At 36.0% G+C, this 16779-nt stretch overlaps 1 protein-coding gene across 1 annotated transcript in view; it reads left to right on the forward strand.

Annotated features, from left to right (window-relative positions):
- Nucleotides 1-16779, forward strand: part of WDR72 (WD repeat domain 72) — a gene marked incomplete at both ends in the record, with an annotated part of 118015 nt that overhangs the window by 41249 nt on the left and 59987 nt on the right. The gene's annotated exons all lie outside the window — the stretch shown is intronic.

Raw genomic sequence — 16779 nt, forward strand, 5'->3', positions numbered from 1 at the left:
TAAGCATATAATGACCACACAGACGAAACTATCATGAAACTTTAAGATTATCAAAAGATTTTTAGTATGCATGTGTACAATGGGTATTTCATCAATTTGTTGCTTTGGCAAATTGTGTATTAGAAATTTAACAACACACTAAATTGGTAGCAACATTTCTATTAAAAAAAAAAATGCAAAACCAAACAATGTGGTCAATTTTAGTCTCTTTTTTTAGAATCCGATTTCAGAAGATTTATGTAACAGAAAAACTGAGGGATGGCTATTCAGTCCTGTTGGTATTACACTTGTGAGTGATTTGTATTTTGTACAATGAGGTGATCCACATGAAGATCGCAAGTAAGAGTCAGCATTTTTCCTTAATATTTACAATTACATTGTTTTATCACAAATATTATATTTAAGGCAAAATAACATTTGTAAAGTAATGGTCTCTTTTTAGACTAAGAATAAGGAAGAAAAATATCCTCACATAGCAGTCCAGGTTCAAAGGCTTTCTTTCAAAACATTTGTCATCATGTAAATCACAGATACAAAAGCAGAATGCTTTGATTTCATGGTGTTTTGACCATTTTAATTCTTTTATTGTGCTGCACGTGCCAGTGGGAGTACCAGTAACAGATGAGTGTGACAAATGCAGTTAACACAAGATCCATATTAATGTTGTCAAATCCCCTTGATATATTTAAACAGATTTTAATTATTTTCAATGTCAAAAGACCCAAAATATACAGCTTAATAGTTCCTCAAGAAAGCTTTACTTAATATGTGAATGTAAAACCTCTCATAAAAATGAAACTTTTATATTGGCCTTAGTCATTGACATAGGGTATTCATCAAGTCAGCAATTTGTGTGGCAAAGTGCCATTTGAATAGTGTATTGTTAGAATACTTATGGTCCACTTGACAAGGGCTCTTGCTGTAAATAGTGCAATTTGACTCCAGCTGTTAAAGAGTGGCTTTGACAGCAGCCAAATAGAATGGAGATGCTTTACTGCACCGCAGAAAAATCAATATTGGGTTCTTGTTCATAGTAACCTGTTTTTTTCTTTTTTTTGCAGATTTATACAAGACTATCTAGAGTTTATTTGTGCAAGTTTAAATATTATTTTTTAAAGTGGCTTTGTTTTATTTTCACGTTAATGTTGGCGATGAATGATGCTTGTGTTTAGTTAAAAAAAACAGTACTTTGTGGATATACATAAACAATGTGGTAATGAGGCATTATTTCAGCTCTCAGCTTATATGGATGGATATTAGGATGCGGGTGCATAAGTTATGTAACTAATGACAAAAAATGGTCTTTTCTTTCTCTCTGTGTTTTTTTCCTTTTTGTAGTGCTACTGTAGAATCCCTGTCAATTTTCTAAGCATGGTTTTTTTTTAAAGCAGATTTCTTTGTTATTCTCCCTGTAACAACCCCCACAGATGTTGACAATCTGTAGTGCCATTGTAGATTTTCCTGAAGCATAGTCTTGCTGGTGCTGAACAGTTTTCCAGCAGTAGTCAGTGACACAAGGTTGCTATGATACCTGGCCAGTAGCAATAGGTATTGAATCACTGGTCTTAATTACAATAGACTACATACTAGATTGTGTGCTTATGGTGTATATATGGAACTAGCTCTCATTATACCTTTAAGTCATAGTTATATTTGAAAATTGGAGCTGTGTGAAAAGCTGGTTTAAAAAAAATTAAAAGTGCTTCAGTGCATCATATGAGGATTTCATTGATGCACATAAAAGCTGGATATGTCTAGGAATTGTTTTCCTGGTGTTACAGAAACCTTTCATATTTGAAAGTTTCCTAGCTCTTCAGCTTAAATTTTTTGGATATAAATCGGTGTTTATCATGCACTGAATACCTCTAGTGATTTCAATAATGTAATTAGTGCTTCTTCTGGTTATAAATGTTGGAGGAAGAGCAACTTCTAGAATTTGTACAACAATTGTGAAACCTTGGACTGCTAAAGAGCTAGACCACAAAAGGGAAAATTCTACTGTGTATATAAGACAAATAAGACAGATGGCGGGGAGGAGTATGTATTTACATATGAACTTTTATAGGAATGTTAGGTATACTTATTGCTTGATATATTAACTTGACAATTAACTAATGACAAAAATTGCTTATTCTTACTGTTATTTGAGCATTAATGTATGGTGAAGAAAGAGTCAAAATATCTAAGTAAGGGTTTACAAAGGATATGTAAAAATTCATTTTGATTTATGCAGTTATTAGAAATAATTATGACCAGAGCAGTTAAGTACCAGTTAGTATAACACTTGTGAATGCATTTTAAACATTTTAAATTGACATGCCTTTAGAACATGACATGTTCTAAAGAACTTATTATTCGCTTAACTAATAGCATGCGCATTCTGCTCTAAACAAAATATGTAAAGGCAAGGTGCTTCTGAAACAGAGGTATTTTGTTTAAAACAAGAAACAAGAAAGTACAGAAATTATAAATAAAAGAAATACCTACTTTGTTATGTTGCTGCACATAATAAGTAAAAGACAAGTGAAGGCTGCAGGACAACAACATTTATTTGTTTTAGTATAGTAAAGGATGCAATTTGCAAATCAAATTTTTTAGAAGCCTGGAAAATCAATACTAGCTAAATCTTGCTGATGGAGAAATTGATAGAAGAATGGAAGTAAGTTACAAGCACAAATACTAAATAATACTTATCAAATACGAAATCAGGAGTGGTGCCATAAACAATGGTATGTTAGACATAGATTCATTTTTATTTCTTTCCTTTAGTAATATTTACAGTATTATTATGAGGCATTCCAAGTCTTGATCATTTGTATGAAATGGATTAAGAGCAAAGCAAAACAGAAAGTAGTAGAACACTTCTTAAAGCTAGTAACCTTTATGTTGTTGATGCTAGCGTATTTCTGTGTGTTTGGGGTTTTTTGTTTGTGTGGTTTTTTTACTGAGACTGGTGTTCAGAAGCTATATTTAGTGACATATTAGGTGTAATAGGAAAATGAGTGAAGAAACAAAGGGGGGTGTGTAATTATGTATTTTTCCCCCCTGTAACTCGGATGCAAAGCATTGCAGTACTATATTTCCTATGAAATTTCACAATTAAGTATTTTATCAAGGGACCAAGGTAGGAAAAGAACTACAATGAAATAATAATATTAGAGTTATGAGATTAAATCGATACCAGTTAAAAGGCATCGTGATCCTGATAGCTTGGACCACATATCAGCTTTGCTGAAAGTTACTGCAGTTTTCTGAACTGGTCCACCAAGTCAAGAATTTGTTGATTTCAGTGTTTTCTCCTTTGATTCCCTCAAAGCAAAATGAAAGCAAAAAGATGCCATTGTGATGTTGTAGCACATTTTATACTTGCGGATGGGCGTAGAAAGTAACACAGGCTGACAGAAATCTGAGAATAAGCCTGAACTATTTTATTAAATGCTTTGGACACTTAATTTTTGTTTTCCCTGCCTAGACAACTAATTGGACCCTGGACTAAAGCTAAAGAAGGTGCTACAGTGTCCTACTAGAAATAATTCTAAGGTCAATAGTAATAGTCCTTGTGAAGTTTTTCACATTGAAGGACCATTTATTGAAGCTAACCTAGCTGTTGCTGTCTTCCTCTTTGTCTTCTCCCATACCTCAGCTGTCATGCTGCAGTTGCCTTCTCTGTCCCTTGGAAACTGTAGTAAAGCTTGTAGTTTTGTTTTTAGAGACATACCTTTATGGATAAAAACATGCAGTTTCTATCCTGCTGAAGCACTGTTCATGATACCTTATTCTCCACTTATGATAGTTCCTTTTAGTTCTGGGTGTGGAGTTTGAATTTTCCTATCCTACATTTTACTTTTACTGCTTTCTAGTCCCTAAGATGCAATTTCTTCTGTAGATCAGCCTAATTGATTTTCCTTGTAAGTGCTCTATCTAATTCTAACAATTCTAAAATAAATTACATCTTTGTTTTAACCTTTATATTTTTATAATGTACAGTGATGTTCTTGAGAATTCTTCACCATCCATGACAGGAGGATGGTGGAATCTTTATACTTGTGATAATAATCTTTTATATTCTAAACATTAAATTTCTGGCCTCTTATAGTTTAATTAGTATTTTTTAGCAAAGAAAAATATCAACAGGAATTCAGATCTCTGAGGCTTTCCTAGATTTCTGCCTCATACACCCATTCAAAAAAAAGAGCGGTGGCTTTTTCAGAAATACGTTAACACCTTAAGTGCAGTTATAGAAGTAGGAGTTAACATACCAAACTTTACTCTGCAAAAGAAAGGCTTGCTATCTGCTAGCTTTTCCTTCTGATAACTATCTGAATCTCGTCTTAGTATTTTATTTCTGCTCTTTAACAAAGCTAAACAGTGGTTCAATTTAAAACAAAGCAACAATAGTGGTTACATTTCCATTCTCTTGACATGTTTTTCTGCATATTAATACTCAAACCTTAATTCGTTACAGTGGTCAGATTTGGTTCTTGCAATACTTACGAGAAAGGGTGAATCAGTCAACTAGATGTGCTTGAGAATATTTGCTTGCAAATATTGCCCTCTTGGAAGCCTTTGTAGTTCTACTGCCTTCAGTAAGATTGAACAGCTCTCAGGAAAAGAACAGTATGATATCAATGGGTACAGAAATTTAGCTGCTCTTCTGATACATCCTAGAATGATACAGGAACTAAAAAAGGTCTGGCTTGCCTATTCCTGAGTTGTCAAGGATGTAAATTTCTAGGATAGACAGGATTTTAATACTTAAGAATTTAATCCCACTTTTTTTTTGTTCTTTAGTAGAAAGTCACTTGCTTAGGCTTTTACCTTGTACTTTTTACATAGATAAACTTTATGGGTGGGACTCTTGTAATCCAATATAGGAAATGCACTATTGGAGCAGCCCAGGGCTAACGTGTTATTTCAGTTGGAGTCAGCAGCCAGCCATGGGTTGGTGACTTAATTTTTGTATACATCAATCCTTCTTAGAACAAGGCAATATTCTCATGCTTTTACCCTCCTTCTAAGGTCATGTTGGCAGTATTTCTGTGTTCAGCGGTATTCTCACAGATATTTGGATGTTCATTCATTCAGTAAATTGGTCGGTATAATAATTCCAAGATCCATGAGTCAGTAGTTCATGTTTTGTGGATTGCTGTAGCATTGTTTGTCCAGTTGATGATCTAGAAAACGTGGGAGATGTTCCATGTTATGTCTTTTCTTCCCGACTGCTGAGTAAGGGTGAAAATGTTTTGGCTGCCATACATTGCTAAGCCTGATATATTTCTGAAGATATAGTTCGGGAATTTGTTTCTATATTCAAGATAAGTTAATATATTAAGATATAGACAGAGTATTTGAATATTGAATATATAAATTAGACTTCATTTAAAATTACCTTACCCTTTCCTTCCATCTAAAATTTTCATGGTGCAGACACTGTCCATGTCAAAGACGGATCTTATTTTGAGATGAGTAGTTCTTCAGTTCATTTTTATGTTTTTTTTCTTAAAAAAAAAAAATGTTAGAAGAGACTTTGTCAAAGGTATTGTATTTAGAATTGCCTTTCTGATAGCATATGTCCAGACAGGTAGTGATATGAATTCTAGAGCAAAGCAGAAGTTGCCTGTTAAAAGTTGTCTATATAGCATATATCTTTCTTTAAATATCTTGCTGAAAAACAAAATGTAGACTTGTTTCCTGCTGTTGAAAACTAATGTGAAGAACATTCAGTGTATTAGCTTTACTTACCAGTTATTCTTTGACATCATGTTATGATGTTTCCAGGATCACTTTTATATGTACACTTGCATTAAATCAATGCAAAATTTAAGTTCAGTATTTGTGATGGAGAGGCAGTGTGGACATGAAAACAAAATATGAGAAACATTTCACTTTCAGACCAGGTCTCTACATTTGAGCAATAGATGTGTTAGTAATTCTCCCTGAACAATTAAAATTTTGATCCATCTGGCCAACAATCTGCCTGATGGTGGTCTTCCATACATGATAAAAAGGGAGGTTTATCCAGTTGCTTTATTCATCACACAGCTTGAGCTTGAAGACTCCTTGGCTTAATTACTTACATTGTGGCACAGACTCACCAGGAGTGATGCCACAATTACTGTTCAAAGTGCTGCGAGGATTGTAGCATTCTCCACTGGGATTAAAAAAAAAAAAAAGATTATAGTGTTGGAAGGAAAGAGGTTGACTCTGCTTGTGTTGCAGTTAAACAGATAGACGAACATTGGTAATGTAAACTGAAAAAAATATTACATCGTTTTCTGAGTGGGAGATGGATTCTTGGGAGGATCCTCAGTAGTATGACCAGGGTTGATGTAATGAATAATAGTAACAAAAGTAACGTCAGGCAAGTTCAAAATAGTTTCTTTAAACTAGTTTGTATGGGAAAATTCGTCAGGAACTGACACCTTTGTTTGGTACTGCATAGTCCAAATGATGAAGCCTCAGGTCAAGCATAGATTGCATGTGAAAGCATACTGGGGCACCACTATTGACTCCAGGGTTTTTACACTTTGTTATTTATATGTGAGTACTGAGGTTTAAAAAGGGTAAATAAATAAGAAAAAAGTTCTGAATGCCCCCCTCAAGAGCATCCTCTGCCTATGACAAAGTGAAGTGTCTGAAGGTAAGGAATATGAATGACTTTGGTATAGTGACACCTTTACTCTGGATGATCCTCACCCTATGCATAAGGCCAGCATTGCTCTGGAGAGGGTAGGCCTGACCTGACCTGTCTGCCCACTTGGGGAGGCTATGGATACTTTTGGTGACATACACTGTTCGCATGCTCCCTAAATTCAAAGCTCCAGGAGGTGGGCAGGATTAGACGTAGGAGTGTGCATGTGTGGATTGCCGATAGGAGTTATATTGGATTAGAAGATGCACATGATCTTTATGTGGAGATGAAAGTGTAGCTGATAATTTGCATTCTTTCTTGCTATGCAGGCTCTTCTAGAGGTGGTGTATGTTTAAGAGCTATCTCAATCATATACCTGTTGTTTGTAACTATTTTTAACTAAATGCATCTTTGCACATATCCTGGATTGTTCATCCTTTCAGCTGAGTATTTGCAAATGACAGTAGGTTCATTATTAGTAAGACTGTTTTGAATTGTTGGTTGAATTGGGGTGATGATAGAATGAAGGACTAAAATGTTTTGGGGAAGTATTCCTAGGAAACATCCCTGGCTTCCTGCAGAAAGATGCAGATCAGAATTTTACCTCTCAGGAATTTATTCCTCTGAAAACCAAGCCAGGCTTAAAAAAAGAAGAAAAAGAAAATAATATCCCATGGTTTTATCCAATTTAAGACATTTTCAACACTAAATCTAGTTAAGCCTGTATAACATTTATTACTTAAGGTTATGAACTTTACAAGACAGGTTTGCTGATGTGATTTAGCTCAAAGACCATTCAATGTTATTGTTGAACAATAGATTATTTTTCAGTTACAAATACATAAGTATGATTGCAAGACCACATTTATATCTAATTATTACCATTTCTTTGGTAATAATTAGATATAAATGTAAAAATTCTTTCCTAGTATCAACTAGGGAATTTGAAACTTTCTCTTATGTATTGTTTGACTAAAATTTTGGTGCAGTAATTTAAAGAGTAAGGCCTTTTAAGAAACTTAAGACAGGGAAATTTGGAACGAAGGTCCAAGCCTTCTCTGAATGCTCAGTAGTATCCAACTGTGTTAGTATTGTTCCACTGAATGATCTGTTTGATCATGTGCTGTACACTGCTCTGACTGTCATGGTAAAAGGCTATATTAAATTTTCTTCTTGCTTGCCATTTAATGATTAAAGTAATCAGGCTTTCTAAATTCACAAGTGATTTTGTGCTAACTGGTCGTGTAAGTTATGTCAAGTTTTTAGTTTTATCTGTAGATGCTCCAGTAGATGCTCCAACAAAAAAAAATACAATTTCTTAGTAGATAAAGAGGTGGTGTGTTCATGGTGTAGCTTTAAGATGTGCTATTCGGAATCTGAGATTTTTGTGGAACTTGCTAACAATATTTTATGCTCATAAACCAGTTTGAACCCCAAACACAATTTCATTTATCTTTATATTCTAAGCTTTATAGAGTCTGCAAAAGTGTCCATCTGTTCAGCTGAGATTGCTTCAAATAGTGAGTGGTCAGAGAGACTTAACTGATAAAGGTCAAAGGAGCCTCTTGACCCTGTGATACTTGCCAAAGCAATTGGAGCATAGGGACTGATATACAGTTAGATATAGCTTGCTAACGCGATCTCCACTTTAATTGGTAATGATAGCAGGAATACACAGTAAAGTCATTGCTGAAAGAAAACAAAAAGTATCCAATATAGTAATTTATTACCAGTCAGTGGGTTTCACGCACTAGGTTGTTTTACCCCTGCAGTGGTCAGAGAAAGCAAAAAGGTACTCTAACACTTAACTGAAAATGGATGCCCTGCTGCTATCAGAGATGCATGGTGGTCAAATGATTGCCTGTGCCATTAGCTTGGTAATGTTTTCTCTATTGTAAACTCAGCTCCCCATGTTCTTCCTGTGCATCAGCTGCAGATTGAAGGCTTTCTCGTTTGTCTTCTATTTGTGCTGCCAATCATCAAGCTGCTGTCTACCAAGCACATTTCAAGGAGGCAATTTTTTTTACTACTATTGACTACCATCTCTAGCAACTGAGGGCTCAGAGGATTTAGAAATGAATTTAATGCTTTAATTTACACTGTGCCAGCCATTTTGTGCAGTGTTTATCTATTTCTTTTTTTTCTGAGACAATTCCATGAGACAATTACAGGTTTCCTATTTTGCAAAACTATGCATGAGACAGCACCTGCAGACATCCCCAAAACATATTTTTTTTTCTCTTATGTGTAATATATGTAATGCTACTATTTTCTTTGAAAACATTAAAGAGAAAAATGTCTATGCAGGTAAAGGCATTTAATGAGCTATTCTGTATTTAAAAACAAACAAACAAACAACCACCCCCAAACAAATAAAAATGCAAACCCTAACCAAACAATACCAAACAGACTTACTGCTTCCTACCATCAAGGATAAAGCATCGAGAATAGACTAGAGTTGTGATTGGCAATGTAAGTTAATGTTTAAGACCTGTAGGTGTGGTAGCCATGCTTCAGCTAAAACAGTTCTTCCAGCTCCCTGAAGTACAAAGGTAAGGCAGGGTAGGAATAGCTGAATAACTTTTACAAGCAGCTGTGTGACGTGCTTGGTTTTTTGTGAGCCTAGAGCCAGACCAATGATGAGATTTAGTTCTGAGAAAAGTTAGGAGCTGTGAACTTCTATTGACATCCCAGTGACTGGCATGATGAAGACACAAAAAATTCTTAGCCCTCAATACATTTTGGTTGGCAGATTCTACTGCCCCACTCTCCTCTTTAATTTCTGTAACTGCCATTCTTCACATTTAATTTTTAAACATATAATCCTATTTGTTGTCAATGTCATTGATTGCCACGGAGGTAATGAACAGTAAGGGGTTCAAACATGTAAATGCTCTTTAAAGTTTCTATTGTCTTTGTAGTGTAATTAAAGGTCAGATAGCAGCAAAGACAGATGACAAAAAAGTGTTAATTTCATTGAAACAAACATATTGGTATTGTATTCTCAAACTTCATTGTGATATTTCAGAAATTATCATATCAAGAAACTTCTTAAAGACTGTAAGATGCAGCGGTTTTAATGATTCCATATTGGGTTTTGCTTAAAAATACTTGTTTGAAAGGGTGAAGTACATGTACTTTGTTCATAGGATGTCTTCGTTGAATACACATGAGCAGACAGTAGGATGGTGGTATTTTCCTGATTAAATTAGCAGATTTCTTTGCAGTAAGTATATTTAATAATGAACTAAGAGGAAGTCTTGCTTATATGACAGACTTTTATCATTTACTTCATGCACTGTTGTGTTGGGCTTGTATTAAGAGCCTGTAGCCTGTCAAAATAGAAAAGTATAAATCTCTTAAAGAATATCAGACAAATAAGAGAGAAAATCCCCCACACCAAAAAAAATCAGGAGCAGTGCAGCTTGTGTTAATGAAAGAATCTTCTAGTCTCCTTTGACAATATATCAATAACACTTACCCTCCTCCCCAATCTAACTAAATTTTCACCTAAAACTAAGTTGGTCAATTTCTGTCTGATATTTTCTTGAGCCTTTGCGGGCAGCAAGTAGCGGGTAAAGGAGTGGACTGATCTTTTTTCTGGCTTGTTAAATGTTGCTGGATCAAAATATATTCTCTCACAAGAGAAAGCTCAAAGGAACACAATTAAACCACTTGAACATTACATAATTTAAAAAAGGGGTTAGAATCAGCAGAATAACTCACATTTATGCTTTATACAGCATGATTCATTCTGCAAGCACTGGAAACTTTGAGGGCAATTTTCTGTTACTTGTATCCTCTCGTTTTTGGGATAAAGTGAGAGCACAATGGATAAAGAAGGTCAAAAGCCTGTAAGAAAAAGTCACATTTAATACTTCAGGACTTGTTTTATGTAGAAGTTACTGCCCACGCTGTGAAAACTGAGCAATTTCTTTTCAGTGGTATCAAAGTGACAGCTAAGTATATTTTGAGTCTGGTTTGCCTTCTAAAAATCTACCATGTGATTTTCCCACTTTACTTCCTTTATGTAAAGTGAACGTCAAGACCATTCTTGCCAAATCTGTTTTTAGCTCAAAACCCACAATAGAATGTGTCTGGCAAAGAAAGCTGATGTGTGGAAAAAGTACATATCTATATGAGCAGTTGAAAAAGTATGGGAATCCCTACCAGCTAATGGAAGTGTGTATTTTAAGTGGAATAGTGTTCCTAGAAGAAGTTGGATCCCAGTGGAAAAAGGCCTTTAGGAGATGAGAAGGCGATGAGGTAAAATAACACTTGAATTGTACTTCCCATGAAATTTTTATGCGGTATGTCTCTCTTAAACCTGTTAAAGATAATGGCGTGTATTGATGTATTTGGGGGCCACAGTAAGGATAGCCCCCTGCCTCCCTCTTCCCATAGACAAGGGTGAATTTTTCCTTGGGTGCTAAGGTGGTCTGGTAAAGGTGTGTAAGGGGAGAAGAAAAGAGGCAGAAGAACAGGCTTGTAACTTGTGGAGCGGGAATGGATTCCATGCCAGAAGAAATCAATTAAAGTGAGTCTGCAAAGTTTGTTGCCCCAGCTGTTGTCTTGTCCTGGGTCAAAAACGTCTTCAGCGGCAAACTAGGGAGCTGTTACAGAGGTGATAGCTGCCATGCATGGAATATAGCTTGTCATTTCAAAGCCTCCCTGAATCCTACTCTCTCCCGGACGTAGAAAGCTTGCTCTGCTGTGGTTCAGTCAGATGATGTGTAAGAGGTTCATGAGTATCAGGATATAATTTTGGTCAGTAGCCAGATTTCTTGCTGCTTTAAAGCTTACAGGTGAAAGCCTCAGGGAGCCTTATGAAGCAATGCAGATTTTTCCAAGCAGTAAAAATGTTCCAAGTTCCAGTTGGTAAGCAGGAATGTTATCAGCACACAAATGGCTTTATTTTGAACAAAGGAGTTCTAGCCTCATTACTGAACTGTTCAGCTTCAAACAGTGTTTTATTAATTTAAAAAAAAAAAGTAGGCTATTTTACTTTAGGATTTGGAAATGTTTAAATTAAGATCTGATAGTTAATTAGAGAAGCTTCACGAGATACTTATTCATCAGTTTTTGTTAGGGCCTAGCCAGTATTTTAACTGAAATGGCTGATGGTGCTATTAGATTGATTTTGAGTTAATGCATGCATACATACACAAAATAAAATTGAAGTGCCTCCTGCTTCTCAGTTTCCAACAAAAGTAAGTGGTAGGCTGTATCACGACAATAAAACCCTGGTTTTAGCCCCGAGCATGGCAATTTTTACACTTTATGAAAACATGACTTTTCTCATTACTAAAGTTTTCTTTCATGACTAACATAAACCTCCTTTGGAGTAACTCCTTGTTAGACTTACTGCTAGTGATGTACAAAAAAAACAGGTAGCACATTCTGCTAATTTTCACAACTGAACTACAGCAGGGGACCTTAACATTTATAGTTATTTTAAATTCATACACTTGGACAGCAACAAAGACAAAAATCAGCTTTCAAAATCTGGATAAAATTACTGAAGCTGTGAAAAGTCATACAGTTTTTCCTCTCTGTAATAGCTTCCAGAAGATTTTTAAAATAAATAATTAAAAAAAATCTCAGTTTTTCAGATAAATAATAAAAGTAGGTGGAACATTGTTTGTCAGGGGACACCTGTAAATACGGAATTGGAAAGTTGGCCATGTGAAAAATGACATTTAAAACTAGCAGTGGTAAACTAGAAAGATGCCTCTGCACTATCTTTCAAAATTATGATTATCAAAATCTGTAGGTTGTGTTCAGTACATCATAGTGTGGTCATTTAACTTGCAGAATTGAAGGAAGCCTCTGTATTACTGAATTAATTCTATTTTCATGTGATCATTTGAAATGCACTGGGAGAGTAGTAAGGCTTGACTGGCTTGATATTTGGATATATACAGTACTGTCCATTTAAGCAGTTTGGGTTTGAAAGATGATCCCATGAAAACTGAGTCCAAGTTAAGCAAAAATTGTCTGAAAAAAAGGAAAAAGGGACTTTCCATTGCTGAAGCCTGTGTGTTGACAACAGGGAGGCACCGAAGTTGGACTTTGTGGTTCAGAGATGAAGTCATGCTTTATCACTGCAATTGTTATTAGCCTACTTTTTGACACTGAGTTACTAAAATCTTCATATGTACATTTGAAAAAAAAAAAATTTAAGATAATGGTGATACTTATATGAATGTAGTAGGATTTATTTTTGTTAAATACTTCCGGAACTTCAGGAAAGGCAAAGTACGGAATGTAAATATCTTTTAATCTCTTTTTCGATATACGTCATCAAATGCTATTCCCAGCTCTCTAGTTCATAGTTAGTTTTATGGGTTTCCTTCCATTTTCTGTCATCTTCTGTTACAGAGAATATCTTGTCCATATTTCCTAAATAGTGTTTTATGTCTAAAGCTTTAGATGTCCACCTTCTTTTGTTGGAATGAAATGCCTGTGGCAGAGAGCTAAGATAACTTGGTAGATGCTTTTAGGATCAATGTCAATAAGCTTTCATATTGCCAATAAACATTTATTGTGACTTCACGCACAGTAGCATCACCAGATGCCTCAACAGATTGACATTATCACAGTATTTTCCTGTGTTTGGATGGTGATTTTGCTAAAGGTTCCTAAACGTTGATCAGACAAATATAAATAGATACAACAGAGAAAATGAAAATGATAGGCCAAATAATAATAGCTTCTATTAATGTCAAAGCTAGCTTGTGAATTCCAGTGTTTGCATTCCATAGGGTTCTCCTTATGTATTAGGAAACAGCATAATTAAAGATTAAAATAATCCTAGTGCTCAACTACAATGTATTATTTTTTTTAAAAAAGGAAAAAGGAAAGGGATAAAAAGAAAACCTGAACAAGCAGTTATAATATCTTATGACTCCCTATGGAGATCTTGAAATAAGATTATGTATTTAGAGTGCATCCTCATCTGGTGGGAACATCATTCTATAAATAGCAGAAAGCCAAATTATATTACTACCCACAACTAAATAGTTAAATAACTTAAAGATTATAGTGAGACAGGTTTTTTCCTTGTGTTATTCATAACTACAATATTAACGGTTTAAAAATAGCTACTCATATAAAATCAGTTTGTAATGTAAAAGGAGTTAGGTAAGGAGTGGTCTCGAAAAAGGTGAATTAATCAACATTGCATTTGAGTTAAAGCCAGCTATTGCCCTGTTTACTAACCCTTGATGTTTTCTTTTAAGATTCAGCTCTTTTCAACAGAAATAGTTCTTTGCATTAGTGGGATATTTCTAATTATAAGAAAATCATAAGAAAATTAAAACAGTCATCTAGAAAAATCTGTATCACTTGTGGCACGGAAGCTGGCATGATTGTTTGCAAAAGTATCAGTGGGCTGAGAAGTTGCTCCTTGATGCTGTCTTTCTGCCCCTACGTGCTTGCTTATAAAGGTGAAATAGCTAGACTGAACACAGTGCTGAAAGCATAGGTTGTGCGGGACAATAACAACATACAAGTCATAAGCGCTTAAAGAAAAGGGTGAAAGCATCAACAAGGAATTTATACTCCCTCATGTCTGCTGTTCCCCTGAAGGTAAAAGATACCTCTTTAATAGATACAGCAGGATTCTGATATATAAGACGTTGTGTCACAATCTCATAACTTAACTTTACCATTGGATGATCCTCCCAGTACCTTCATGGAATGCCGCTTGGCAGTGCAGCATGATGATTCCTGTGAAAGAAAGTAGTTGCTCTCCTGCAAACTTATCCAGAGTGTCTCTCTCAGCCAAAAATTTAGAACTTTGTCTTTATAATGGAAACTTATTGGAATATTCTTAAAGATTCAACTCTGTCATTTAGTTCAGTTTCTGATAAGTTTTTTAGTTGCATGCTGAAGCAATGGGATTTTTGTTCCAAATTACAACTGGCTATTTATCAGGGTTTTTTCCCTCAGAAGATGAATTCTGAAATACCAGCAGTTTCATAAAAATAACAATCACACGAAAGTCTGTAGAGCAGGAGACTTGATGAGATGACCTACAGACGTTCCTTCCAGCAAACATTTCTGCAAGTTCTGTGATTCTCTGTAATATTGCATTTCCTGTGGAAGAAAAAAATCTTTTGAAAAATTAATAGTGCCCAGAGTCAATATTTACAAAATATTTCATTTTTTTGCCTGAAAGGAATTATTGCTTCAGACTTTATTTTATGTTTTAAAATGCACCTAAAACCTAAAATTTAGGAGGAAAACAAGTTCTTTTGGAACATTAAAATCATCATTTTCAAATTTGAATTTTTCTTATTAACTATCACTGGTAGTAGTATTATCACGGACTCTTCATTGGGTGGTACATAGGTTCAGTCCTTTTATAATAAAAAAAGGAATAAAGAAGCAGCAAAAAAGGCCTGTGTTTTATCGTGCCCCCCTCCCATTCCCCATTAAGTTTTTCCGCTTTCCAAAGCCTGCGGAAGCTCTATCATAAAAATTCTGTCATGCTAGGAATACAGAGGCGCAGAAAGTTGCACGGGGAAAAGGGCAGAATGAATGTGAAATGTTTTGCTTCTGAACTTGCAGATGTGAAAGGCAGGAGATCCACTCTTGTGTGTGGATCTTGATTGAAATACGGGATCTGAGGTAACTTGCTGTTTCCTCTCCTTAAAGACTCTCGGAAATCAGCTGGCACAGAAGGCCAAGGCAGAGCATCTCTCCTGAAGTACTCATGGGAAACGGGGAGTGGGGAAAAAGCAAGTATGGAATGTTTTCTGTGTATAGAAATATCCCCAGGGGTACAGGACAGATTTTGGAATTCCCCCTCTTGACTTATTCATCCTTAGGATCTTATTCCTGCCTACATGTATTCTCCATTCACATGGCTTTATATGATTTTCCTGGGGAGGAATAACCCCATGCATCAGTACAGGTTGGGGGCTGACCTCCTGGAGAGCAGCTCTGTGGAAAGGGACCTGGGAGTCCTGGTGGGCAACAGGATGACCGTGGCCAGCAATGTGCTGCGGTGGCCAAGAAGGTGAATGGCGTCCGCGGGTGCATCAAGAAGAGTGTGGCCAGCAGGTCGAGGAGGTCATCCTCCCCCTCTACTCTGCCCTGGTGAGGCCACATCTGGAGTACTGTGTCCAGTTCTGGGCTCCGCAGTTCAAGAAAGACGGGGATCTGCTGGAGAGGGTCCACCAAAGGGCTACAGAGATGATTAGGGGATTAGAACATCTGTCCTATGAGGAAAGGCTGAGGGACTTGGGCCTTTTTAGTCTTTTTAGTCTAGAGAAAAGAAGATTGAGGGTGGATCTTATTAGTGCTTACAAATACTTAAAGGGAGGGCGCCAGGGGGATGGGACCAGTCTTTTTTCAGTGGTACCCAGTGATAAGACAAGAGGTAACGGGCACAAACTGGGACACAGGAAGTTCCATCTCAACATTAGTAGGAACTTCTTTACTTTGAGGGTGGCAGCGCACTGGCACAGGCTGCCCAGAGAGGTTGTGGAGTCTCCCATTCTGGAGACATTCAAAACCCGCCTGGACGCCGTCCTGTCCAACCTGCTGTAGGTGACCCTGCTCTGGCAGGGGGGTTGGACTAGATCTCCAGAGGTCCCTTCCAACCCTGACCAGTCTGTGATTCTGTGATTTTTTTTTTTTTTCTTCATTCTTGTATTTACTCTTGCTCCTTCCTTCTTTCCACAGGTTTTACTTAGAAAGTATCAAATCTATAGAGTTTATGTCCTAATAGAGACGATTTTCTTATCTTTGTTTATCTTCTCAAATATTGTATTCTTTCTGTATGCTTAGACTAAATTCTGTCTAAGATTCTAATGTCCAGGACAGATTGGTTTTGACAGGCATTTGTGTGGGTAAGATCTTCTGTGATATCTGTATAAGGAGTTGGTTTTTAGTAGACATCCCTTCCTCAAGACTTTGTCACTACCCTATGCCAAGAACGTTGGCAAAAGAAAAATCAATTCTAATTCTAAAAGATGTGAACTTTTGTTCTTAACGATGATTTATCATTTAAATAATGAAACTGCAAGAATAAAACAGTTTAAAAAAATTTTGGAAGAAAATTTTGAACATTTCCTCATGTTGTTCAGCTGACACTGTATTACAGTTTGTCATCATTAGGTTACTGTTACTATAGTTTA

This window comes from Vanellus vanellus, assembly GCF_965231255.1.
Source record: "Vanellus vanellus genome assembly, chromosome: 11".
NCBI classification, from domain to species: domain Eukaryota; kingdom Metazoa; phylum Chordata; class Aves; order Charadriiformes; family Charadriidae; genus Vanellus; species Vanellus vanellus.